The sequence below is a fragment of the Triturus cristatus genome, chromosome 1_2 (assembly GCF_964204655.1).
Source record: "Triturus cristatus chromosome 1_2, aTriCri1.1, whole genome shotgun sequence".
Lineage (NCBI taxonomy): Eukaryota > Metazoa > Chordata > Amphibia > Caudata > Salamandridae > Triturus > Triturus cristatus.
Genome location: NC_140580.1, coordinates 987051762 through 987079710, shown reverse-complemented (window position 1 = coordinate 987079710; position 27949 = coordinate 987051762). Strand labels below are relative to the sequence as shown.

The following is a 27949-nucleotide window of genomic DNA, read 5'->3' as shown; positions in this document are numbered from 1 at the left end:
CCTTTCCCGTCCCTCCAATGCCGCCACCGAACTTCGCCGCCATTCCATGCTAAACTGCCGGGTTACCGCTTCCCCATAACCACCGGGGAACAATACACCAAGCTCTTTCCCGGGTCCCATGTAAGGACGAGCACGAGGAAGACCCGGTTAACTGCAGCGGAGCTCAGGAGCGGAGAGCCGACAGCACAGTAGCGGCCCAGCCCCACAGAGCACAATGCACTGCGGCTGCGCTCACCCGCGACTGCTGGACCTGCAAGTAGCGGGGTGGCTCCCAGCCTCAAACGTGGACCCGGCCTGGCTCAAATGCGTGGGTGGTTTGGGAAGCCCTGGCGAAGCACAAGCGCCAGCATGGAGGAGTTTCGGACGCGAGAGTCCCGGGGTGCGACGACATGGGAGGGCGCAACAGACGCCGCGCTGGGGCCTTGCGTTACAGAGTAGGCCTCTAGCAGGAATCCCCGAGGTGCCCACCTGCGAGACCAACTACAGACAACGGAGCCCAAGCTGGAACTGAAGCGGACTGAACGCAGCCCCATAAAAGAGGTGAGCCGGACTGCGCGACAGGGTCCGCTCCAGCACCGCCATGTGAGTTGAGCACCTAGGCCCAAGCTGTGGGCAGATTGGATTTTGAGCACCAGGGACTGCTCGTGTCTGGTCACACCCGAAGACTGGCAGACACTGGCGGGCTCCAATAACTGGGGCCCACAAGTAAAGCACCGGAGGCCTACTGGCAGAGAGTGGGGGAGGGGTGATGGGAATCAGATACCCCACCCTCAGGAAGCAAGACGGAGGTCCCCTACCAATGATAACGAGCACTGGCATTAAATATTTTTGGCAGCTAGGACAGAGACCGATAGAGCGTGATTGTGACCGGGCCCAGCACCAATCCCTGGAGGACTAACACACCAGTTGGCTCTTCTAACCGGGGCTCCCAGGCGAAACACCGGAGGCCTACTTATATAGAGTGGGAGTAGAGTGGGGAGACCGGATAACTCACTCCAAGCGTATAAGATGAAAATCCCCCACTAAAGACAACGAGCACTGAGCCTTCATCGGCCCTGCCCACCTTGACAGGCCTGAGTCCGCACAGAGGACCCCACTGAAAGGGAATTCTGCACCTCGAAGCAGAGAATAAAAGTGGGCACAGGCCATAGTCGAGGCCTCCGTCCCAGGATTCTCTGGGAGACCAAGTCTCTGCGTTGGAGGACCAGGGCAATGCCCAGACGGAGGATGTTGAGGTGCTGCAGCAAGAAATCCTATGGCTCAGTGATCAGCAACTAGACCTACAAGCCCACACAGAGGATCGGTAAAAAACAGAGATGGTCGAAACAATATCCGGATCAGAGGAGCACCATCCACGGCACATGGCACGGATCTAAGGGGCTTTGTCACGGACATCTTCCACGTAGTCCTGGATGCCCCCCCAACTCTTGAGATAAAAATGGACCGTGCACACAGAGTAGGTCGCCAGCGAGCAGAATCTGCTCCACCGGCAGTCATCTAGGTCTGCCTGCATGACTTCCAGCTAAAACATGACAGCCAACGGAAGGCCAAAGAGAAACACCCTGTAGTGAAGGCAGCGATTTAGATACATACATTGCTATGTTAGCATAAGCGTGTTAGATGTTAGAAACGCCATCTTGCCACTTTTGCTGCTTTTGCACACGACACTGCAGAGACATTTTATTATTTGAAAGCTGCTTGTTTGCCTTTTCTTCACATGAGAACTGTTTGTTGTTCACATCCCTAGATGTGCACTGCGACCTTGGTCTTAACAGTGTGTGCAATAACAGTCTGAGCCACCAAACAATGTAGGTTTTTGAGTTCAGGTTGATCGGCCCACTCTCTAGCCATAACACGCACACAGCTGCAAATACCTGAAAGTCGAGAGCCTTTAATATTGCAGTTTGCATGCATTAGACACACATTTTGGAGAAGAACTTTTCCAGGCGCAGAGCAAAGCTGATCCTGTGATGTGATTCACCTAAGCTGATCTTTACGGTATGGGGTTCCCCATTCAAACCCAGAGACCTTCTATTAGTATAATAATACTAGCTTATTAGCGAAGGGAAGGTGGTTGTATTCCACTGTCATTTGTAATATGATTTCTCCCTTCATTTTCTATGGTATTGTAACAATGCTGATGGTTTTAATCTTAATCATTTGTCTGCTTATGTTAGCCAAAGTACTGCATCTTAGGACACGTAGTTTATAAAATAAACCTTTTAAACTTTACCATGTCTCTGATTACTCTTGTTGTGGACTGATATGAAAATAATAACGAACAGGTATTTCTGATTCCCACCATTCCTGAGAGTACTTTAAGTCGCTTGTTCTGGGTTGTCTATACATTGGGACCTCCGAGTGAATACAGATAACGAATGGGACACTGATGCTAGTCAGATTGGGGTTCTGGGTACGGAGGTGAGTTTTTGGTACACCACAATTCACTGAGGTCCTGGTTTCCTGCGCATAGTTCTGTGCATGAGCAGAATCCATGCAACAACCCTATCACCTTCCGAGACCAACAGCTCACTTTCTACCAATATTTGGCTAAGTCCACCTTGCAAAAGAGGTGCACCTTCAGACCGGTGACTTCCCCACATCCTGAACATGGGGGTGCCCAATTCCTGGGGGCATCCATTCCGCCTGATCTTCCAATTTGATAGGAAATATCTCCAACTCTGTTCCTTTGAAGAAACATGCTATGTGCTGGGCATACTTCGGGTATCAGACAGCTCCACATCTTAAACATCCCTGCCATGCTCACCCAATGGTCGCCGTAGAACCCGCGGACCAGTAAAAAGGATCGCCAGACTAGACCCAGACACCATCGCGAAAGGCCAGCAAGCTGTCCTGGAGTCACTCCCTGGAGCATTAGCGAAAACCGACCCCTCTTAATGCGGTTGAGCAAGTAACTTAACAACCTGCATAGCGGGCAGTGGGGTGGTGGGGCGTGGGGACAGAAGTTCTCCTCACTTGAACTCTCATGTTTCTACTTGCATTTCTGTTTGTTCAGTTGGAGGAGTTTATGTTTTAAGACGATGATTCACTCATGCTTACAGGACTCACAATATCACATGCGTATAACAACGGCTAGTCCCTGGGATGACAGGTCATCCCCAGGCCACACACAAATTCTCATACCGGGGATCATACAGCCCTCTCAGGGTACCCATGATCCTTCTCCCCTTTAAAGTTATTACCCTAAACATCAAGAGCCTCAATAGCCCAATCAAACGCAGGGCAGTCCGGTCTTATCTGGAGAGTACAGGGGGCGACGTATGTTTACTTCAAGAGAGACACCTCCTTCCGCAAGACTACCACAGGCTTCGATCTCGCACTTTCCCACACCAATTCTTCTCCTCTACACGCACTAAGACAGCGGGAGTGGCACTCCTCTTCTCACATACCTTTAAAGGGAACATAGGCTCTAAGGTGGCAGAGGTAAAGGGTCGCCTCCTTGCATTTCACCTGGCTATTGATCATTGGTAGTGGCATCTATCTATGCCCCGAATAAGGGTCAGGAAGCATTCATACAGACTGCGCTAACTGAAGTTTTTTGTTCCCAAGAACAACAGGTTCTTATTGGTGGGGACTTTAATCTGGTATTTGACAATAACCTTTATAGGTCCACATCCAGATATGGGCAGCAGGAGCACCGTCAAGGGAGGGACACCGGGAACTTTGAGATATGGGCCTCCATGATATCTGGAGAACACTTCATCCCCAGGCCTGCATATAAACATATGCAGGATCGGATCTCATCTTGGGCACAAAAGACGTTCTCAATCTCCCCTCAGACTCCGAGATACCCCCAGCCGCTTTATCAGATCATTCAGCGGTTTCACTAACATTTAGATCTCCACCCACACGACGTACCACACAGGCCTGGTGGTTAAGAGAGACACTACTGCAGCACCCTGAAGTAGTGATACAGGTTGAGCAGGCCATCTCCAATTTTCTAGAGTTGAATGACACCCCAAAGTCTCTGCTGCTACACTCTGGGAGGCCTTAAAGGCGGTCCTTCGAAGGGAATTTATTGGCATCTTAGCAGCAGACAACAAAGTTTGTAAAGAGAAGAGGGACATCGTAACTAGACGGTGAAAGAACTCGAGGGGATCCACCAACGCACAGGAGCACCAAAAAGTTGGCGACAACTGTCAGCTGCGCAAGCGCAGTTAGCGAGCATCAACCTTGATAGGGTCGAATACGCAGCACTTCGGTTGAGTCATGCTTTTTACGTAGGGGGGAAAAGGGAGGCCTTCTTCTGGCCACTAAACTGCGCGCTAAGCAGCAAAACCTGGGAGTGAGCTCACTCGAGATGCGACTGGGGAGAATATCACTGATGACGACTTAAATCACGGACTCCTTTGGAGACTTCTATACAAATCTATACACTAACAAGCAGCTGGGGTCGGAGACCAGGTCGTCTTTATCTTGAAGGGACTCACATATCACCTCTCACCCCAGACCAATCAGGTGCCCCGGATCAAAACATTAAGATAGAGGAAGTCATTAAAGCCATTTCGCGACAAAAGCAGTTGAAATATACGGGACTCAATGGGTTTCCACCTCTTTTTTTATAAAATGCTGGGCCCACACATGTCATCTATTATAGAGCCAGACAAAACAAGCTTTATTCAACCCCGTCAAACGAGCGTTTAACACAAAGCATGTCCTGCACATTATAGAGAAGGCTTTGCGTACGCCAGGCAAGTTCATGCTCTTGGCTATCGATGCTGAGAAAGCTTTCGACATAGACCCCTGCCCCTTTTTAAAGCAAGTACTGGCCCACTTTGGGTTGGCCGAGAGATTTCGCACATGGGTGTTTAACTGTTATCATCTTCCTTCGGCATCGGTGAGGGTGAATGGTCATGTGTCCCATTAGCAAAGGCAAGCAGCAGGGAGGCTCGCTGTCACCATTGCTGTTTGATTAACACATGGAAGCCCCTAGCCCAGAGAGTTTGCGACAACTCTGAGATCGCTCGAGCTACGTTTGGAGAGCAGCATACGATCAGTTTTTATGCCGATGACATGCTAGTGACCCTGGACAAACTGACCTCAGCCCTGGCAGGTTTTCTTTCCGAACTGGAAGCGTTTGGCCTCGCCCTAGGCTTCCGAATTAATGTCGATAAGTCCCAGGCCCTGAGTGTCTCTCTGTCCTCTGAGATTGAATCCCAACTTGCAGCACAATGTCCTATACAGTGGATGAAGGACACAGTCCCCGATCTGTGAATTCGACTAGCGTACGCCCTACAGAAAACTGCAGTCATTAATTATCGATCCCTGTACAGGCATGTCAAACTAGAACCAGCTCGGTGGGGATGCTTCCCGATTTCGTTGCTTTGATAGAGTTGTGGCCCTCAAGATGACTATCCAACCCAAAATTCTCTATTTATTTCAAACACTTCCACTGACGCCTTCGACAGGGATGATACCCAAGTTACAAGCCAAACTCCATCACTTTGTATGGGCCGGGAAGAAAGCTCATATGCAGAGAGAGAGGTTAGCTATCTCCCCCCAGTCGCTGGGGGACTGGGCATTCCTAACCTCCAACTATACTTCCATGTTGCCCAGATACGATATCTAGTCGGATGGAAAAAGGAAGAATCAAAAGCGACATTGGCTCTTCGAAGATCGAGCAGTAACGGGAACCTCTCTATGGAAGATCCCTTTCCTGAATAGATCACATCGACCCCCTGAGTTTATACCTCTCGCCTATTACCAAGGCGACTATGGACGCCTGGGATCGGTGTAACTCGCTGTGGACTTCGTCCTTACCCTCCCTGCTGGCCCCTTTATTTGATAATCCGGATTTCACACCCAGGAACAACCCTGTGGCGTTTACTAACTGACGCCAGACCAGATGCTGCTCCATGGGAAACATGATTGATGATGAGGGGGTAATCTCATTTCCACAACAATGCACAGACTTCAATCTCCCGAGACGGAACGTTTACAGTAAATGCAACTCTGCCACTGCCTCCTTCATCCTGACAATAAGGCAACTACCCAGAGACACCTCACTGTCTATGAAAAGTGGCTGATCATGAAAACCCCTGACAAAAGGCTGATCTCTGACCAGTACGCCTTCTTAATTCAACCCATGAGACACACACATAATCCTAACAAAACACAATGGGAGAAGGAACTTGGGAGGCAACTGACTGCTAAGGATTAGGAGAATATTTACTACAGGGCTCGCCACACTGCCTGCCACACGGCCCTCACAGAAACTTTTACTAAAGTGATGAAAGATTGGTATCTCAACCCACAGCAGTTGTACAGGATTGGCCCATCCAAATGCGAGAACTGCTGGAGGGGTCCCATCCAAATGCGAGAACTGCTGGAGGGGTTGTGGGGTCTCTTACACACCTCCTGTGGGAATGTCCACAGATACAAATATATTGGACACGAACCCTCGATGACATTGACCGCTACCTAGACACCCAACTTACCCGATTCCCCTCATATTCTATTAGACCTATCAAACGCTCTTACTTACCCACTAAAATCCCTGTGGGGATAATAAATTGGAATGGATTTGAGGGCAGCTATACAAAACATGCTTTCACACTGAGGGACGACACACATACCTACTCGCCTGGAATGGCTTCATCGCCTGTGGTATGTCTTCGAAATGTAAAATAATGGGTTATCATATGGGGATCGAGAACGGGCATGCCCTAAATACCTCCGTATACTGCGGCTCTCTGAACAAACTGCTTCCTCCGGCTCAGGGACGGACTAATGAAACAAACTGGGAATGGTGAATAATATGGTCACAAAGCAAGCTGAGAGTTTTGGTGAGTGGCAGGGGAGGGTTTGGGGGCTGTTTTAATAGTTTTGTTATAATTCACAGAAGCCGGGTCTTGTAGACTTGATGAAAACGCTGTACACTGAATGGCATTTACTCTGCTAGTCGACATAAATGAATACAAATATTTGAACCATAAAAACAATCTGCTCCTCTAATGTGTAAATGCCTATTAATTTTAAATCCAACTTTTCCAAGATGACTGTTCCACTGTGTGGTCTGTGATTGTGTTTGAGGTCAGGCACCAGTGATAGGCTGAATGCCATAGCTTGATTTACATATTGGGAGTCCCGAGCTATTATCAGTTTTGATGGTGAAACCTGGCAATTTTTGAATTGGTAGGGTGCGTTTTATACATTTTACGTCACAATCACATCTTTAGTGCACCACACACACACACACACACACACACACACACACACACACACACACACACACACACACACACACACACACACACACACACACACACACACACACACACACACACACACACACACACACACACACACACACACACACACACACACACACACACACACACACACACACACACACACACACACACACACACACACACACACACACACACACACACACACACACACACACACACACACACACACACACACACACACACACACACACACACACACACACACACACACACACACACACACACACACACAATGCAGTCTGCCTGAAAAAGAGGACTGAGAAGAAAAACCGACAGTCCTCAATTTATCCCAAATAAGTCTAACCAAAGATGAGACCTCGCCTTTGGCCCCTGCTGAGGCATCAATACCCTACTTTTCCGGTGAGTGAAAGGGTGCAAGAGACTGTATGGCAACAAAAACAGCCTGCAACAATAGTATCACTGTGTGGCTTGACTACACACTCACGATAATTGATGTATGGAGTGTGTCACCACTTGAGGACGTGGTGCTGCTGTGGTTTGTCCAACAAATTGTTTTCTCAATTGCTTTTCTAAATGTCCTTTTCCTGAATATTGATAATGCTTTTTTAAGTAATCACCACCAGGTATCACCATGCCGCATTACCTGCACTACTAGACGGCTACGCCAGAGACACTCACAATGGAGATGCATGGTTCGTCGTCGTATTCATGTAATCAAGATGTACACTCCAGAGTGTTTTTCAAATGCATGTATTGTAACCTCCACTTATTTTTTCTCCAGGTGCCTACTTGGTTTCTTACCTTCTTTTTCTGTCTATACATGCCCACTTCCCTTCCTCTCCTCATGACTTAATAAAATTCCTTTTCAGTGTGACCCAGGCCATGTCTTAACAAGCACTAACCTCCTGTACGAAAACCTTTTTATCTCTAGGTGCACCATTTTACGGAAGGTATAATTGTACCTCACTTATGAGTTGTTTTTTCACCCACTAGGACTACTAAGGAATCCGGACATAAGGGGATGTGACTTTGAGCTTCCTCTCCCCTTACACCACTTGCCGCCCCCTTTGAGTAGAGGAGGATTATAGGTCCTGAAGAACTGCTGAGATCCTAACAGACTTTTTCATAGGCACGAAACATGTTGAACCCCTGCATAACCCACTAGAACAGACACAGGTCTAATTCTCCCCTCTCAGTTCATGACATTTTAGTCTGTTTTTCTCATGGCCCAGGTACTTCTTGAATAAACGGTCTTTGGAGAATCCAGGAGCCATTTTTAAATCACACTCACACATTCCCACCTCTACTCACTTCACAGAGGCACCCTCACATGACATCATCTAGCTTCACAACGGCAAAACCGAGAAGACCTCCGGCAAAGAGCTCCCCCGCTGTGATGAAGCATGACACCCCTTGGGGTGTGTGAGAGCCCCTGCTCCGTATTGGAGCTATCCCTAGACGAGCACTTACTACCTTGTCCTGTCTAGCACCTACAGATAACCGCCATCACTGACGTGGTCTGTCATCTCCTTCCTCCGTCGAACTCCCTAGGAACAGCATACTCTTTGTCTTTAGCTTATCCTTGGGGCCCATATACTGGACCCATCAAGCCCCCCGTCCCTCTCTGCTAGACTTTATACTTCAGTAAGGTTCTTGAACCATGGGACACCTATCTAGGAGTGGCCAACTGGCACCCAATGGGTCAAAGGAAAGTATACAGTGATCCCAACTACTTATGCCCGGCACGAAGAAAGATAATCTTCTTTCACCCGCCGCCCCGTCTTTCCTTCAAGTCCCCTTTTTGCCTCTCCTCCCCAAAGCAAGTACATTACCAACTATGGAGAACCACCAAGGCCTGGCCTTCAAGGACGACATGGTGTCAGAGATTCTGGGGACTCCATCCATTTTGGGAGCGGAAGGATCTATCGCAGGAGCCACCCAACAAGAGGATTGGATATCTCTGATAGCCATGACGAAACTGGATACTTATGACGGAGTACCTGCGAGCCAGCATTTCATTGAGTGGACTCATTGTGAAGGATATTCACTCATCTTCCTGGAAGACATGGTCTTCAGAAGGGAATGGTCCCTGATAGCATAGAAATGCACCAGGGACCTCCTTATCCTAATCAAAAACACTGTCAAACGTTTGGCGGATGACCTTCTGATTAAAATCACCATGGCGGAGAACACACTCGAGACAACTATACAACTAACAGCATACAAGAATAAGTTGGCTGAAATCAACAATGAGGTGAACGAGAATATGGAGTACCTCCTAAAACAAAAAATAAACTAACTACAAAAAGATATAAAGAAGTTTCATCAGGAGAAAGTGTACCCCTGTCTCAAGGAAGACTACACCGGAGGTAGTGACTTATCTCCGGATGAGAGTACAACATCGCCCCCACGCAACTTGTCTACCAGTAGCAACTCCAGCGCTGGCAGCAGAAACAATGAGGATACTAGGAGGCCTTACCAACCACTACCACTGATGGGATACCACCTTACCAGAATCATCAACAGGTCTGGCACCAATACCCTATGTATCCTCCAGGAGCACAGGGTTTCCCTCAACCCTTTTACCAACACCCCCCTTTTTTAGGCAGAGGCTGGGGCAAAGGACGAGAAAGAAGAAGAGGCGGCCAACAGAAGCACGTCCAGTGGCAGGACCCCAAGGCGGAAACCTCAAGAGTAACCAGAAGCCAGACAGCCGGCAAGAGAAGCTAATAGTTAACCTCTCTATGAGAACCCTCACAGAGGTTAGTGTACTCTGCAAAGGCTTGGATTTATCCCGACCCCTAAGGAGGATGACTTTAGGACGGAACTGGAACTACACAACTTCTTTAGGAAGATCCACCTACATGCCTTCTTTTTTGGAAAACCACCCATGGAGACAGACTCGGGGTTCCACAAGCCCTCTACTTTCACACCTTCGGCAGGAATGGTGCCATCTGAGGTATTCATCTTTGAGCGGGCCGTCCTGAAGGAGGTTGGCAAAGCCCCTCGCAAGACTCCCTTTCACAACATGTCAAAGTTGGAAACCATGGCCATGCAGACGCTAGGGAGTGACACCTCCATCACCATCAAATCTGCGGATAAGGTAGGCGCCATTGTAATCCAAGACACCACAGATTACAACTTGGAGTGCAGACGACAATTGTCGAACAACCGTCATTACAAACCCATCAGGGAGGATCCCACCAACCGTCTCAACACACAAATAACATCAATTGTGTTTACAGCTGAGGCACAGGGGTGGATCAGTAAGAAAGCGGCCGGGTTTTTGATCGGCGACCATCCCAAAAAACCTACTTTTATACCCTCCCAAAGATTCACAAGGGGGTAAGACCTCCCCCGGGTAGGCCATTAGTGTCAGGGATAGGGTCCAAACTGGAACCATTATCCCAGTTCTGCGACCACTTCCTGTAACCCCTGGTAGCGAAAACACCATAATTCCTAAAGGACACGACAGCGGTCCGCAACCTTTTAGAGGGACTGGGAGAAGACTCCCTGGTCTATCTATCGATTACTTTAGACGTGGAAGCCCTCTATACGAACATTCCTCTGGACGCCATTCTGGAAGTGATAAAACTGCCCTCAGGAATGAGGATGGACCTCACCCACACCTATCAGTTTCATCCTGGAGTGCGCTACCCTAGCCCTAAAAGAAAACAATTTTCAATTGGAGGACCAGCTGCACCACCAAACCCAGGGTACCTCTATGGGCAGAACCTGTGCCCCAGGTCTGGCATGTTAGTACATGGCGGACCTTGAGAGGAAAAACATAGAGAGTGACACGAATCCCTACAGAGACAAAATCCTACTGTGGCGGAGGTATATCGACGATATACTCATCCTGTGACAGGGCACCAATGACTCCTGCACTGAATTCTGCAGTTTGGTGAACACACTTGAATAGTTCCTCAAGTTTAGCAAAACCACATCCCTCACCGAGATACCCTTCCTGGACTTAATGATAGTACTCCACGAAGGCACAAGGACATACAAGAAACCTACCGATAGTAACAGTCTGCTTAGGTACAACAGCCATCGTCCTAAACACCTATGGGACAACATTTCATTTGGTCAGTTTTTGCGCTTACGGCGCAAATTATAGTGACTTGAATGACTACAAACGACAAGCAGAATCGCTTAGCTCTGACCTTGTGGCCTGTAAATACCCCATGAATGTGGTACAGAAAGCCAACAAAAGAGCCAGAAGTACCACAGGGAAGCTTTATTGGAACCGCGAGAACGTACACCCAGTGATGTTATCACCTGCGTCACTTCCTTTACCCCCCCCCCAGTCCAATAACATCCAAAAGATTATTATGAAACACTGGCCCATTCTTTGCAGTGGGAAAATGTCACCAGCTACCCCTCGCTTTGCCTTCAAACGAACTGCCAACATTAAGGACAGGGTTGTACACACGAGACCACTCACTGGACCCATCAGGCATCAGCAACAACTATGGGGGCTCCCTCCCGTGTCTGGACACTACCCATGTGGGTTGGGTAGTGTGTGTGTGCTTTCACACGCCACTCCAAGCAGGTAGACATAGGAACCACTGATATTATATATTATATTGGCACTCCATTCCAAGATGGCCCCTGCATTTTTGCATCAGTTCAATTCGGATTCCTCTCCAAGATGGCACTTTGAATTTTTCGATTCACACCCCACTCAAAGATGGGCCCTGCAATGGTGAATCTGAACCATTACAGTTGCCACCTGTTACCGCTCATTATGGCTTAGATTCACATCCATCGCAATGTACCATTGGCACTCCATTCCAATATGGCCCCTGCATTCTTGCTTCAAATCTGATTGCTCTCCAAAATGGCCCGAGCTTTTCTTGATTCACACACCACTCAAAGATGGTCCCTGCAATTGTAACTCTGAACCAACATGGCCGCCACATATTACCCCTTTATAAACCATCTTAGTATCTTATGCCGGCCACCCAGGAACAGCTGGCCACAGGTAGGTCCCACACTGGGCACCTCGCAGATTCAAATAAGTGCCACAACTACGCATGCTGCACGTGATAATACTCGATCAAGCACACTTCCAGCACCGATTGCCTTCTGCATCATGACAGCATTTGGCATCTTTCACTAACACACGCCCTCTAAGCACAGGGCGTATCTAGCATGGGCTGCTCACGGCTAGTCAGTATCGAGCCTTGTCAGCATTGACAGTGTAACAGTTAACTTTTTAATGCTTGAAAAGCGCAGCGGACTCGAGCATGAGTGGCTTACGCTGGTTTCCATCGCTGTCAACAGACATTCTGTCTCTTTACTCCCGATGGCCGCTCTGAGTACATATGAGTGAGTGCTTAGGTCCGCCAGCATTACAAACGACAGACGCGTTGTCCTTCTACTCCCCATGGCCGCCCCGAGCACAAACGAGGTATTGCTCTTGTTTCCCCGCACTTAAAACCATTTCCCTGCCGTCCGTTGGGCAACACCAATTGCTTCAACATTGGCAACAATCTACACTCAAATTTACCGATAGGTCGTCCCCGAAACTTGAGAGTTTCTCGGCTTGTCCCTGCAGCGGCATCAATACCCTACTTTTCCGATGAGTGAAAGGGTGCAAGAGACTGCATGGGTGACAAAAACAGCCTGCGAAAATAGTATCCCCACCTGGCTTGACCATACACTCACGATAATTGATGTATGGAGTGTGTGGCCACTTGATGACATGGTGCTGCTGTGGTTTTTCCTACAAATTATTTTCTCAATTGTTTTTCTAAATGTCCTTTTCTTGAATATTGATAATGCTTTTTTAAGTAATCACCACCAGGTATCACCATGCCGCATTACCTGCACTACTAGACGGCTACGCCAGAGCCACTCACAATGGAGATGCATGGTTTGTCGTCGTAATTATGTAATCAAGATGCACTCTCCAGAGAGTTTTTCAAATACATGTATTGTAACCTCCATGTATTTTTTCTCCAGATGCCTACTTGCGTTCTTACCTCCTTTTTCTGTCTGGGCAATATACATGCCCACCTCCCTTCCTCTCCTCATGAAATTCCTTTTCAGTGTGACCCAGGCCATGTCTTATATCAAGTATTAACCTCCTGTACGAAAACCTTTTTATCTCTAGGTGCACCATTTTCCAGAAGGTATAATTGTACCTCACTTATGAGTTGTTTTTTCACACACAAGGACTACTAAGGAATCCTGACATAAGGGGGCGTGACTTTGAGCTCCCTCTCCCCTTACACCACTTGCCGCCCCCTTTGAGTAGATGAGGATTATAGGTGCTGAAGAACTGCCGAGATCCTAACGGACTTTTTCATAGGCATGACACATGTTGACCCCCTGCACAACCCACTATAACTGACACAGGTCTAATTCTCCCCTCTCAGTTCACGACATTTTAGTCAGTTTTCTTTTTTCTCATGGCCGTGGTACTCCTCGAATAAACTGTCTTTAGAGAATCCAGGAGCCATTTTTAAAATCACACTCACACAGTCCCACCTCTACTCACTTCACATAGGCACCCTCACATAACATCATATAGCTTCACAACGGCAAAACCGAGAAGACCTCCGGCAAAGAGCCCCCCGCTGTGATGAAGCATGGACAGCATACCCTTTGTCTTTAACCTCGCTTTTGGAATAAGGACTTTCCTTCTGTCCAAGCTCGGGATTCAATTATGCACAATTGAGAATCGATCTCTATCTATTTGTGAGAAAATTTAAATTGAGTAAATTGCATTAGCTAAGGCTAAACAGAGCATTACTTCAAAACAAGCGACTATATGTGATTTACAAATTGAAGAGATAGAGGGATTGAGTGCCTTGGCAACTTAGCATCATGAATGTGAAGGAGCTGAATCAAATGTTGAGATTGAGCAACTGATGGAAACAGTGGGGATTGATACAAGAATGGCTAGTGGTAGTGATTTCAAAAATGTGTTATACTAACCATTGCCCATGATAAGATGGTGTCTAAAGATCTAATAAGATTGAGAAAATTTGCAGTATGAATATGAATAATCAGACAGAGGAACAAAGAAAGGCATTACAGTCCCTTAAAGAAGATACCTCTATTGTGATCAAGAACAGCGATAAGGGAGATAATGTGGTTATATTAGACACAAATACTTAGGAACAAGTAGTGATGCAACAATTGGGAGATAGAAATTGTTATGAAGTGATTTCTATGGAGGAGTATGAAACATCTGTGAGTTTTTATCAGACTTCTTTGAAAAAATGGATGGAAGAAGAAATTTTACATCAAGAGGAATATAATTTTTTAAGATCTGAACATCCTAGAATACCATCATTTTATATCTTACCCAAAGTCCATACGAGTCTTATAAATCCTCTGGGAAGATCCATTGTTTCTTCTAATTAAAGTTTCTTTTTAAAGAAAACACGGATACACATATTCGTCAAACTGCGCCAAAACACTTTGTCTATGGGAAAAGTTGGTCCTAACTATGCGGCGAGAAAGAGAGAGAGAGATAGAGAGAGCGCGAGAGAGAGAGATATAGAGAGAGCGCGAGAGAGAGAGATATAGAGAGAGCGCGAGAGAGAGAGATAGAGAGAGCGCGAGAGAGAGAGATAGAGAGAGCGCGAGAGAGAGAGATAGAGAGAGCGCGAGATAGAGAGATAGAGAGAGCGCGCGAGATAGAGAGATAGAGAGAGCGCGCGAGATAGAGAGATAGAGAGAGCGCGCGAGATAGAGAGATAGAGAGAGCGCGCGAGATAGAGAGATAGAGAGAGCGCGCGAGATAGAGAGATAGAGAGAGCGCGCGAGATAGAGAGATAGAGAGAGCGCGCGAGATAGAGAGATAGAGAGAGCGCGCGAGATAGAGAGATAGAGAGAGCGCGCGAGATAGAGAGAGCGCGCGAGATAGAGAGAGCGCGCGAGATAGAGAGAGAGCGCGAGATAGAGAGAGAGCGCGAGATAGAGAGAGAGCGCGAGATAGAGAGAGAGCGCGAGATAGGGAGAGAGCGCGAGAGATAGAGAGAGAGAGAGAGAGAGAGAGAGAGAGAGATAGAGATAGAGATAGAGAGAGAGAGAGAGAGAGAGAGAGAGATAGAGAGAGAGAGAGAGAGAGAGAGAGAGAGAGATAGAGAGATAGAGAGATAGAGAGATAGAGAGATAGAGAGATAGAGAGATAGAGAGATAGAGAGATAGAGAGATAGAGAGATAGAGAGATAGAGAGATAGAGAGATAGAGAGATAGAGAGATAGAGAGATAGAGAGATAGAGAGATAGAGAGAGAGAGAGAGAGAGAGAGAGAGAGATAGAGATAGAGAGCGTGACTAAACAAGCATTGGCATAGCCAATAGGTCTCGCCTTTGGGACCTTATAAGTATTTAATTCTGCAGCACAATATCCTTGGTGCAACATCAACTGTTGCATGGCTAAACACTTATAATGTCCCAAAAGCGAGACCTATTGGCTATGCCAATGCTTGTTAAGTCACGCTTTTGATCCGCCCCCCACGCCCTCTCACCCCGCCCCCTTGATCAAAGCATTCACAGTTCCCACGCTTAATTTATGCATTTCGCCTTTGCTAGTAACTTTGTGTCCCATGCCCTTTCGATGTGTTGAAGTATTCGGTTTGATGGATTCCGGTTTACAGTATTCGTCTTTATGGTAGATGATCGTCTCAATGTGCAGTTCTTTTTAAAAAGAAAATTAAATGTTTTCAAAACAGAAACTATATGTTCTCTAAACAACAGTAGCTCATATTGTCACGTAACCCAGAAAACTACAGGGCAGTGCGGCGTTGGTAAGAAAGTGACTGCTGCGGGGAGAACTAAAAGTGAAACAAACTTGTAAGAAACGGAGGTGCGCAGAGCTTCACTGACAAAACTTCCTCAGGGAGCCGCCTTGCCTGTAAAACATGGGTTGGACAAAGAGTCGACAAATGGGCCAGTCAGTCAGTAGTACCTCCCTGATCAACAGACTTACAGACATAGGACGACCATTGATGAAAGCGTGAGAGAGCCGTAGTACCTTGCCGAGGGCACAGCCTTCACGTGAGCAGAACTAGGCAGCGGGCCCGCCGGGCTGCAGGACCACATACGTCTCCGCTCAAACCATGCCCCGGGAAGGAAGTGTGTTTACGGTTACGTTGCCGGTTCTGCCCTACTCCTCCCGTTCTTTCGTGAGAGGCGGCGTTACAAGCAACTTTACTGTGATCTTGCGGCTAGATTGCCGACTTTGGTGCTGGAACCTAAGGTTTGAGCCTCGGGGTCGCGTCCACATCCTGCGATTCTGTTGTGAATCACTTAATCTCCCCGTGCCTGAATGTGTTCTTGTGTAATTTACCGGTGCTCATGTAAAGCGCTCCAATACCTTCGGGTCGAGTTCACGCTATATAAATCTGCATTAACAAAAACTGTGAGGCTCTCCGCTCAGTTTTATGACAGGTCATACTTAACGATGCTTCTTCCTGAGATTTATCTGTGGATACTCTGCACTTATAGTTTGAGATTATATATATATATATATATATATATATATTTTATCTACTGGCAGTTGCCAGTAGATAGTTATAGTTAGGACCGTGTTTCCATAGGAAATCTGAAAATTCTATTTTGAATAACTTTGGCGCCGGTTGACGAATCCTCGCGAACTTTTCAAAACTAATGGGGCGCTCCGCTCAGCTCCTACCCTGAAAGTCTCGGGGTGATTCGTCAAGCGGGGGCGGAGAAAAAAGGGGGTCCAAAACGCGTTTTCCCCATGCATTTTCCCATAGGAAATTTAGTCGAAGGTACAGCCCGAACGGCTGAACAGAATTACTTGAAATTTGGCAAAGAGGTAGTCCTCAGGTCAGGCATGTGCCTTTTGCATATATGGAGTCAATCTGTTCAGTATTTCCTGAGAAAATTGCAGTTACAAGTACATAAATATCTATAGGCGCGCACCTAACGTGCGCGAGCGTAATTCTGATTGGTGGTTACATGTCAGTCAACGTTCGAATCGGTCGAAATCAGGAAGTGTCGTCCGCCATTTTGTTTGTTTTGGGTGCGACAGTGAAAAAGAGAGGTGGCGAACGTGAAAAGGGGGCAGGGTAGAGAGTTCCTGACCCCCTAGCCTTTGTCAGGGGGTCCCTGAAGGACCCCGAAGGGTGAAAAAAACATTTTATTTTTTTTGTTAAAAACCTTCAAAAAAATATATAATAATCCATACATAACTTAGCATTTGAAAAACCGTACAAATTCACTTAAAAACCATAGGTTTCACACACGTTATAGTTCAGAATTAGTATTTAAAAAACCTTGCAAATTCACTTAAACAAGCATTTACAATGCAATGGTCTCGGCATTGTTAAAGTTAGAGCTATTGGCATTGCTCATAACCCCCACCACAAATCTTCAACACAACACTTAACCAGCACTCTTAACCCCCTTTATTCTCCCGATGTAGGCAGCAGTAGAACGAAAGCACCAGCTGGCAGAGTTATATATTACTATGGTGCGAACTCGCCCGGAAGTTATTGGAGCGCTTTACATAACCCCGTATTTACATTACACATTCAGGCACGGGAGATTTGGAGCGCCCCGCACGAGTGCCGGCTACGTTACACATTCAAGCACGGGGAAGGATGTGGACGCGACCCCGAGGGACGAACTCTGGCTTCCAGCACAAAAGTCGGCAGTGTAGCCGACGGACAAAGTAATGATATAGCGTGAACTCGCCTGGAAGGTATTGGAGCGCTTTACATAGCACCGTATTTACCTTACACATTTCGGCACAGGGAGATTTGTAGCGCTTTACATGAGCGCCGGTCACGTTACACATTCAGGCACGGGGAAGGATGTGGACGCTACCCCGAGGGACGAACTCCGGTCTCCAGCACAAAAGTCGGCAGTCTAGCCGACGGACAAAGCATTGATGTAGCGTGAACTCAACCGGAAGGTGTTGGAGCGCGCCACATAGCACCGTTTTTTCATTACACATCTCGGCACGGGGAGATTTGTAGCGCCTTACATGAGCGCCGGTTACGTCACCCATTCAGGCACGGGGAAGGATGTGGACGCGACCCCGAGGGACGAACTCTGGATTCCAGCACACGGCGAGGCAGAAAACCGGCCCACAGGCAGCATCTGAATACAGAGAGGCTTACTCCCAGAAGAAAACAAGCACACCACTGCCTTTCTCCGAGGTGAAAGCAGAAATGCCACGGAGAAAGGCAGCGGCGTTTTCGGATTCGGGGGTGTGTTTTTCTCGAACAACACGCCCAGAGAAAAATCGACAAAAGACACGCCCCCGAATCGCAAATCGACGGGGCTTGTTTGGAGAGACAAGCCTCTTCTCCAATGGCTGACCAGCATTTAAGAGGCCAGCCAATGGAGAAGAGGAGAGAAGAGGGGCGGGTTCAAGCCCCTCTTCTCCAAGTCATTAAATCTCACGAGCGTGCCGAGACCTAAAAACCATAGGTTTCACACATGTTATAGTTAGGTGGACATTTCACTCGTAAAAAACCAATGAAATTCCCCCGTTATAGTTAGTTCAGATAACTATAACTCACGCGCCCGCAATCCTCTGCTCATGACGTCACATATTACATCAATCATGACATGGTCAGTGGCATCACTCATGACATCACTGATGACAACATCCTTGTGATAGAGTGGCGGTCGCACGAGTTATAGTTATCTGAACTAACTATAACGGGGGAATTTCATTGGTTTTTTACGAGTGAAATGTCCACCTAACTATAACATGTGTGAAACCTATGGTTTTTTAAGTGAAGATATATATATATATATATATATATATATATATATATATATATATATATATATATATATATATATATATATATATATATATATATATATATATATATATATATATATATATATATATATATATATATATGTTCCAAAAAAGCTCCGAGCTTTAAAGCAGCACTCCACAAAGGTAAGTTGAACACAACCTTTATTGATGAAAGCGGCGCGAAAATGGCCTAATTAATCCTTTTCCCTGACGCGTTTCAGTGCTTCAAGCACCGTAATCATAGGGCGGCAGCTGGCAAAACATGAGATGGACTTCCACGTTTATTACCCTTATGGCACTCACTTTCAGGTAGGCGATATGCCGGGAGTAGAGGTCCCAATTCTTCTATTCAGGTATAGTCATTAATATGCCAGCGATTTTTCTGCCGATTTTCAGTCACTTTAAATTCACAGCCCTCCGGTGGGCCTCAGGCCATTTCAACCGCTTTCCTTTTTTGCAAACCCTTGTGCTGCATGGAGGCTGCATTTGGGGAATGGAGGCACGGACCTGAGGCCCACCAGAGGGCTGTGCAAATATTAAAATGAACATTGGCAGTAAAACTATGGTTGGAAAACGGACCCCACCGAAGGGGAATAATTGGGACTACTACTCCCTGCATGCTGTTTACTGGAAAGCACGTGCATGATGGGAAAAAGATGTGGCAGTCCATCACTGGTTTTCCTTCTTGCATTCCCTATGATGAAGATGCCGGAGGCATTGAAACGCGTCAGGGATTTTTACTAATTGGGTCTGTGCAACCGTTCTCTACCAATAAAGTTCAGTGAACCAATCCACTGCGGAGTGCGTCTCTAAAAGCTCGGAGGCTCTTTTGAAATGTTGTTGCACGGCTGCTCCCGCCGTGAGAGACTGCACCACCGAAAATACCGTAGATAGGTCTGTGAAGCCGTGAATTGTCACAGCTTGTTTCCAGCGCAATGGATTTCTAAATTTGGGGAATGGAGGCACGGACCTGAGGCCCACCAGAGGGCTGTGCAAATATTAAAATGAACATTGGCAGTAAAACTATGGTTGGAAAACGGACCCCACCGAAGGGGAATAATTGGGACTACTACTCCCTGCATGCTGTTTACTGGAAAGCACGTGCATGATGGGAAAAAGATGTGGCAGTCCATCACTGGTTTTCCTTCTTGCATTCCCTATGATGAAGATGCCGGAGGCATTGAAACGCGTCAGGGATTTTTACTAATTGGGTCTGTGCAACCGTTCTCTACCAATAAAGTTCAGTGAACCAATCCACTGCGGAGTGCGTCTCTAAAAGCTCGGAGGCTCTTTTGAAATGTTGTTGCACGGCTGCTCCCGCCGTGAGAGACTGCACCACCGAAAATACCGTAGATAGGTCTGTGAAGCCGTGAATTGTCACAGCTTGTTTCCAGCGCAATGGATTTCTAAATTTGGGGAATGGAGGCACGGACCTGAGGCCCACCAGAGGGCTGTGCAAATATTAAAATGAACATTGGCAGTAAAACTATGGTTGGAAAACGGACCCCACCGAAGGGGAATAATTGGGACTACTACTCCCTGCATGCTGTTTACTGGAAAGCACGTGCATGATGGGAAAAAGATGTGGCAGTCCATCACTGGTTTTCCTTCTTGCATTCCCTATGATGAAGATGCCGGAGGCATTGAAACGCGTCAGGGATTTTTACTAATTGGGTCTGTGCAACCGTTCTCTACCAATAAAGTTCAGTGAACCAATCCACTGCGGAGTGCGTCTCTAAAAGCTCGGAGGCTCTTTTGAAATGTTGTTGCACGGCTGCTCCCGCCGTGAGAGACTGCACCACCGAAAATACCGTAGATAGGTCTGTGAAGCCGTGAATTGTCACAGCTTGTTTCCAGCGCAATGGATTTCTAAATTTGGGGAATGGAGGCACGGACCTGAGGCCCACCAGAGGGCTGTGCAAATATTAAAATGAACATTGGCAGTAAAACTATGGTTGGAAAACGGACCCCACCGAAGGGGAATAATTGGGACTACTACTCCCTGCATGCTGTTTACTGGAAAGCACGTGCATGATGGGAAAAAGATGTGGCAGTCCATCACTGGTTTTCCTTCTTGCATTCCCTATGATGAAGATGCCGGAGGCATTGAAACGCGTCAGGGATTTTTACTAATTGGGTCTGTGCAACCGTTCTCTACCAATAAAGTTCAGTGAACCAATCCACTGCGGAGTGCGTCTCTAAAAGCTCGGAGGCTCTTTTGAAATATATATATATATATATATATATATATATATATATATATATATATATATATATATATATATATATATATATATATATATATATATATATATATATATATATATATATATATCTCCCTGAGATGATGTTTTTATTGACACTTCAACAAGTTAGCTAAGGCCGATACATAGGGTGACCAAGATTTTAAAACCAAAAACCGGGACATTTAATAAATATAGAAGTAGGACTCAACTATTGAACTGACCGATGCCCAGAATGAGTTCAGAAAGAGCTCATGGACATAGAAAACAAGTGTACAGCACAAAACTCACACAAACGTGCAGCACACCAAGGCTCCCTCGGAGAGCACGTCAGGAGCCGCGAGTGCGGGAATGGCATGGTAGAGGGGGTGGAGTCTCGCCACGCCTGGCTCAGCTGCTAAGGCACGGTCGGCTTTCAGTTTCGTCCTTCGCAAAGCTTTCTTGTCTTTATGGGGCCATATGTTTGAAACACATGGCCCCATAAAGATAAGAAAAGCTTTTACCACAGACGTAAAGCAACCGAGCCAGTCCAACTGGGACGGCTCTAAAAGAGAAAAGTGTACGTCACTAGACGCTCTTTTCCAATGGCTGGCCACCGTTTAGCATAAACGGTGACGCCAGTCAATGGAAAAGAGGGGCGGGGCTTAGAGCCCACTAGAGAAATCTACCCTAACTCATTAAATCTCGCCAGCGAGACTGCGCATGTCTGCGCAGTCTATGCCAGGCGAGAACTAAAAACCATACCAGCATAATGTAAAGACAGTGGGGATTTCTTAACTAAGATACATAATTTGGTTTGCACAGACACCCATTTAATGATTACATTGGACGTGACTGCACTATATAGGTGCATTGATCATGTGTTTGGCATAAAAACTTGTGAACATTTTTTGAAAACGAGGCCAGGAAGTTTTTTAGAATATAACAAAATGCTTATCACCATGATTCAGGATTGTCTTTAAGAGAACATATTTATGCATGAGAGAGTTTTATATCAACAGAAGGTCGGTACTGTGATGGGCACCTGCTTCGCCCCAAGCTTTGCCAATTTGGTGAGAGGCTGGTGGGAGAACCAGGTGGCCTGGGCGGATGATGATTTCGAATATGTACAAAATGTCTTAATTTGAACTCAATACATCAACTACCTGTTTTTATTACATAATGGAATGAGGGAGTAAGCGTGCTAGTAAATGGAAAAACTAAATAACAACCCTTACAACTTGAAATTCCCTGCTTTCATAAGTTCCAGTGAAATAGCATTTTGGTATTTGCTTTAAAGATAGATGGCAAACTCCATACATCAGTGCACCGTAAAGACACAGCAGGAAATAGCACCTTGCACTTTAAAAGTCAACACCCAAAAGTTTTAAAAGAAAGTATTCCGTATGGGAAACCTCTCAGATTAATAAGAATCTGTAGCCAAGAGGGGGAATACAATAAACAATTGACGCAGATGAAAGGGCGATTCTTAAAAAGAGGCAACAGCATGAAAACAGTGAACGTGGCAATGAAGAAATCTAAAGGTTTAACTAGAATCTGTATCCTAATGATAGACCAGAAAAGGAAGAACACGTAACTCGATTAATCACATGCTTCAATTCCATGTCACAGAAAGTGAGCCAGGTGATCAGAAGACATTGGTCGATAGCCAAAGGCAATGTGGGAGTAGGAAAAGAGTTACCGAGTGTACCACCCATTACCTACAGGAAAGGGAGGACACTAGGGGATGAACTAATTCACAGCTATTTTTCAGGTTTTACCAACAAAAGACATGGATATTGAAGACTAAAGGGTTTTTCAAATGCAGTTATTGCAAGCCATATAGGATGGTCCCAAATACATCGGAATACACTTTCTGCAATTGCCAAAAGAGGAGGATCAGTGTTTTTTATAATTGCAGTACTGATCCCTGTATAGATGCTTTAGTGTGTCCTTGTTCACTCATGTATGTGGGTAGTACCAATTTTCCCCTCAAAAAACGCATACTAGAACATCGAGCTATTAGAAATCATGATTTTAGTTATCCGGTGGCAAGACATTTTTATGAGAAACATAACCGTGATCCAGGAAGATTACATTATTTTGCAGTAGATAGAGTACACCCCAATCCTAGAGGACAAAATTGAGGGATGAAATTGAGACATTTGGAATCCAGAGATATTCTGGATTTACACACTAAATTACCTAGAGGATAGAATAGGGTTGAGGAGACGGAGGTACATTTGGGGTAATTCTTCTTAATTCTGCCGTTGACCTCTTACTATTTGTCCTGGTCTTGAATGAATTCTAACTGAAAGGAATGTTATATCCATTGAACGTTTATCCGATGATTATGAAACATATGAATTAGAGGTTTTGGTCTATTTGAATGAATTTTTATGAATCTTTTGGAGGCATTTTAGTGATGGTTCAATGATATTGATATTTACTAAATTATTTGATTATTAATGTATATTGATTCTGTGACATGGCTTAAATGATGTGTTTCCATCTGCGAATTTGCACCCTGGAAAATGGTTGTTTATAACAATATTTACATGGGATTATTTGAGATTAGATTGGCTATTTATATTAGGATTCTATATCAATTTTTAGTGCACATTTTTTTATGAAATTCATATTTATTGCTATTTATTACCATTCGTTGTCATATTATTGCTATTTTGCACACAAGATCTTAATATAGATGGGAACGATATTTAATGTGAAAGATACATTTGAACGGATTTGTAATGTTCATAGTTATTGGTGGTTTGACTACTTTGAAAAGTGAATGTATCCAAGTTCTGCCTTTTGACATTGCTGCTATTGGAGACATGAAAAATTAGGGCACTGGCCCAATATTGATAAATTGGCCCCATTGGCTCCAAATATGTACTAATGCTTTTACATTTGGTACCACAGGCAGTGAAAACAAATGGTAAAAATAATTTTAATCCAAACAAACGAGGAGAACACAATGGAAAAAATAGTATAAAAATGTAATTTATTATTTTGTACTATATAATGAAATTGCTGTATTCTATTTCTTTAAATAAGTATTCTTCTATGAAAAAAGTGAAAAATAGAGGGGAAAAAGAGAAACAGAGTTTGAAGGAAAGGGAAAAAAGAAAATAAGCTTGATGGGAGTATGCTCTCAATGTCTATGTTTAATGATTTTAAAGCTTTCACTGGGTGGTTGGACCTTGCACTTTGAGAATGGCTGAGGTCAGTCGAAACCCATCAGTGTTGGACTGCTGCTAATGAAAATGTGAATTGACCATTTATTTGGAGTGCCCATGTTTTGTCTTGGGTAACGGGAAGGAATCGGTATATTATAATTATATATACATATACCATATGAAAGTACCCGAAGGATGAAGGTGCCACACACAACGTAGAGTTAGCCTTTTAATGGTAGACAGCAACACACTCAGCCAAGCCTTCCAGCACAATATCTCTTGCCATACGAGTTTCGGGTGAACCCCTTGTTCACTGGCTTGGGGAAACAGCTGTGCTAAATAGATCGCACTCGCGATTTTGAAGAATCAGTCCCGCCCCAATGGGCGCGTACGGACACTGCATCATGGTCTTTGAAGTTCAGGTAAGTTTTTGAAGTCCCTAGTGTAAGCTGCTGTACGTTCCCTTTGTCGTTTTTAGGTCTCGGCTAGCGATGGCTGCGCTTGCGCAGTCTCGCTCGCGAGAGATAATGACTTGGGAGAAGAGGGGCTTGAACCCGCCCCTCTTCTACCCTGTTCTCCATTGGCTGGCCTAGTAAATGCTGGCCAGCCATTGGAGAAGAGGTCCCGTCACTCCAATCCTGCCCCGTCCTTTTCGGATCGGGGGGCGTGTTTTTTAAAGAAAGTCTCATTCTCTCCTCCAGCCAATGGCTGGAGGAGAGAAAAGACAAACACGCCCCCGAATCCGAAAAGGACGCTGCGTTTCTCCGAGGCATTTTTGCTCTGCCTCGGAGAAAGGCGGCGGTGTTCCTGGCGTCCTCTCCCCCTGCTGTTGGCTCCACACATGAAAATAGATTAATTACGAAAATCTTACCTGCACTCAAAAGCGCGCTTGCAACTCCGAGGAGGTTCATTTTGCCCAGGTAAGTGAAGCGCAAGCCGCGGACTGCTTTCTACGAATTGGCCAGCACCCTGAAATGGAAACCATTTCAAGCTCAACACGTAAGCCTGGGCGGAATGAAAATCCACATCCGCGGATTCATCAGAAACTTTCCCTTCGAGTCAGAACAGCTACAAACCCACGGCGTAATGAGGCAATGCAGGCACGGTATGATGACAAGCGTGCTGCTCCACCACGTCTCCGGGCTCAGCTAAGGGCACCGCAGCCTGCCAGCCTCTTTTCTAATGCCTGGAAATGGAGCACACCGCTACCGCTGCAGGGGAACAGATCGGAGGAGTGTCCGGTTCCCAAGCAGGGCGCGAGGCCCAGTGGGCGGGGTCAGACCACGGGCTCGCGTGATCCGTCAGTCACACCAATTCAGCAGCACTCCACCGGGCCACAGGAAAGGCCATAGACCCCGGGGCAGAGCACCACAGAGCCTAGGAGTTCGCATCGGAGCCGCAGGGTGCAGATGTGTGTGTGTGAATTTGCAATAGCTACGGAGGGGACTTCTTTCTGTAGTTTGTGTTTAAATATGCATTAGTGTTTGCGCACGTCCGTATGTGTGAATTTTTATCGTCACGGACTGGGATCTCCTGCTGCTTGCGGTAACAGATCGGAGGAGTGTCCGGTTCCCAAGCAGGGCGCGAGGCCCAGTGGGCGGGGTCAGACCATGGGCTCGCGTGAGCCGTCACACCAATTCAGCAGCACAACACCGGGCCACAGGAAAGGCCATAGACCCCGGGGCAGAGCACCACAGAGCCCAGGAGTTCGCATCGGAGCCGCAGGGTGCAGATGTGTGTGTGTGTGTGTGAATTTGCAATAGCTACGGAGGGGACTTCTTTCTGTAGTTTGTGTTTAAATATGCATTAGTGTTTGCGCACGTCCGTATTTGTGAATTTTTATCGTCATGGACTGGTATCTCCTGCTGCTTGCGTGTGCGAGTGCAATAGACAGGGAGGGGCTCCCTTGCTGTAGGTGTGTGTTAATGTGTGTGTGCGTGCGCTTAAACGTGCAGTCTCCACGCAGAGGATTTCTTGCTGTATAGGTGTGTATGTCTGTGTGTCTTTTTTGAGAGGGCTTTTAGTATCCTCAGGGACACGGATCTCCTGTTGTATAGATAAATCTGAGTTCCTATATGCACGTTAGGGATACATCTAGATACATCTATAGATGTATGGTTGTGTGTGTGTGCGCGCGCGTTAGGAAGTGAGAGAGAAAGGGACAGAGTCAATGTGCCTGGATACAGAACTTGGGGACAACATTTCATGAGTTCACTGTAACTGGCTGTCTGATAAATGCGCGTAGGTGACAATTAATGAAACGCTGGACTCAGAAGATGGGTACGCTTACCGATTCAATGCCTGGCACCCACATTTTCTAAAGTCGTTTGTGGTGCAGGCAGGTGGGTAATAACTTCCAATGGATTGGTGCAGCCGAGGTAGAAGCAGCGGCGGGGAAGTTTCACTCTAACGCTAACGCGCAGGAGGGGAGGGAGTAAATACGAACCGGCACCTCGCACAAAAACACACTTACTGCAGAGACTTAGTCTGAATGACGTGTTGCAGGAGCACGTCGAAGTGGGTATCTCTCGGCATAAAATTGGCACTGTTGGAAGGAACATTGAGAGTAAGCAAGGCTTGAGGGGGATTAGGAACAAGTGTGGTATTGTTTTTATATTACATTGTCCACAAGTTCCATACAATCTCCCAGTTGTTCCTTTCAGTTCAGACATGCTGTTCCTTTGCACCCTTTCAGTTTCTGTTCCCGCTATCGTCCGGGCAGAAGATGCGCCATTGTTTTGTCATTTTGTGAGGTAATTTCCTGTCAGCGTCTTTGGACAAATGAATATTTTTTCAGTATTAGCTATGCCAAATAGACTTGTGCGAAATTCGCAGCAAGGCAAGGGGACAGGATATTCGCGGGACTTTTGGGTTAACCTTTTCAGAAAGCGTGCTGCTACAGATAAAAAATCAATCACCTTTCAGTGTGGCTGTGCCACAATTATCACTCATTTAAAAACAGTGAAGCTAATGGAGTGTTTTATCACGGCAGGCAGGGCCGACATTTTATTCTGAGCCCTCCTAACCCCTCCTCATCACAGTGGTGAATACAGAACACGACTATCTCCAGTCTTGAAAATTCCGACCACACGCAGCCTGCCAGGCCAGCATTATTACCCTGCCTTCCTGTCAGGGCTCTGTGTGCAGGGTGGCTCTGTGTGGGGGTAGCTGTGTGTGTGTGTGGGGGTGGCTCTGTGTGTGGGGGAGGGTCTGTGTGTGGGTGGCTCTGTGTGTGTGTGGCTCTGTGTGTGTGGCTCTGTGTGTGTGGGGGGGTGGCTCTGTGTGTGGGGGAGGGTCTGTCTGTGGGTGGCTTTTTTTGTAGGTGGCTCTATGCGTGGGTGGCTCTTTCTCTGTGTGGGTGGCTCTATGTGAATAGCTCTGTGTAGGTGGTTCTGTGTGGGTGGCTCTGTTTGTCGGTGGCTTTGTGTGTGTGGCTCTGTGTGTGGGTGCAAATGCAATAGGTCTCGCATTTGAGATAGATTAAGCTATTGACACTGTAAATAACAATGGCGTTTCTTTAAATGTTTTAAAAATAAAAACAT

At 46.3% G+C, this 27949-nt stretch overlaps 1 protein-coding gene across 3 annotated transcripts in view; it reads right to left on the bottom strand.

The window, feature by feature from the left end:
• RABL6 (RAB, member RAS oncogene family like 6) overlaps nt 1-27949 on the bottom strand; it is a 374256-nt gene that overhangs the window by 321180 nt on the left and 25127 nt on the right. The window lies entirely within an intron of this gene.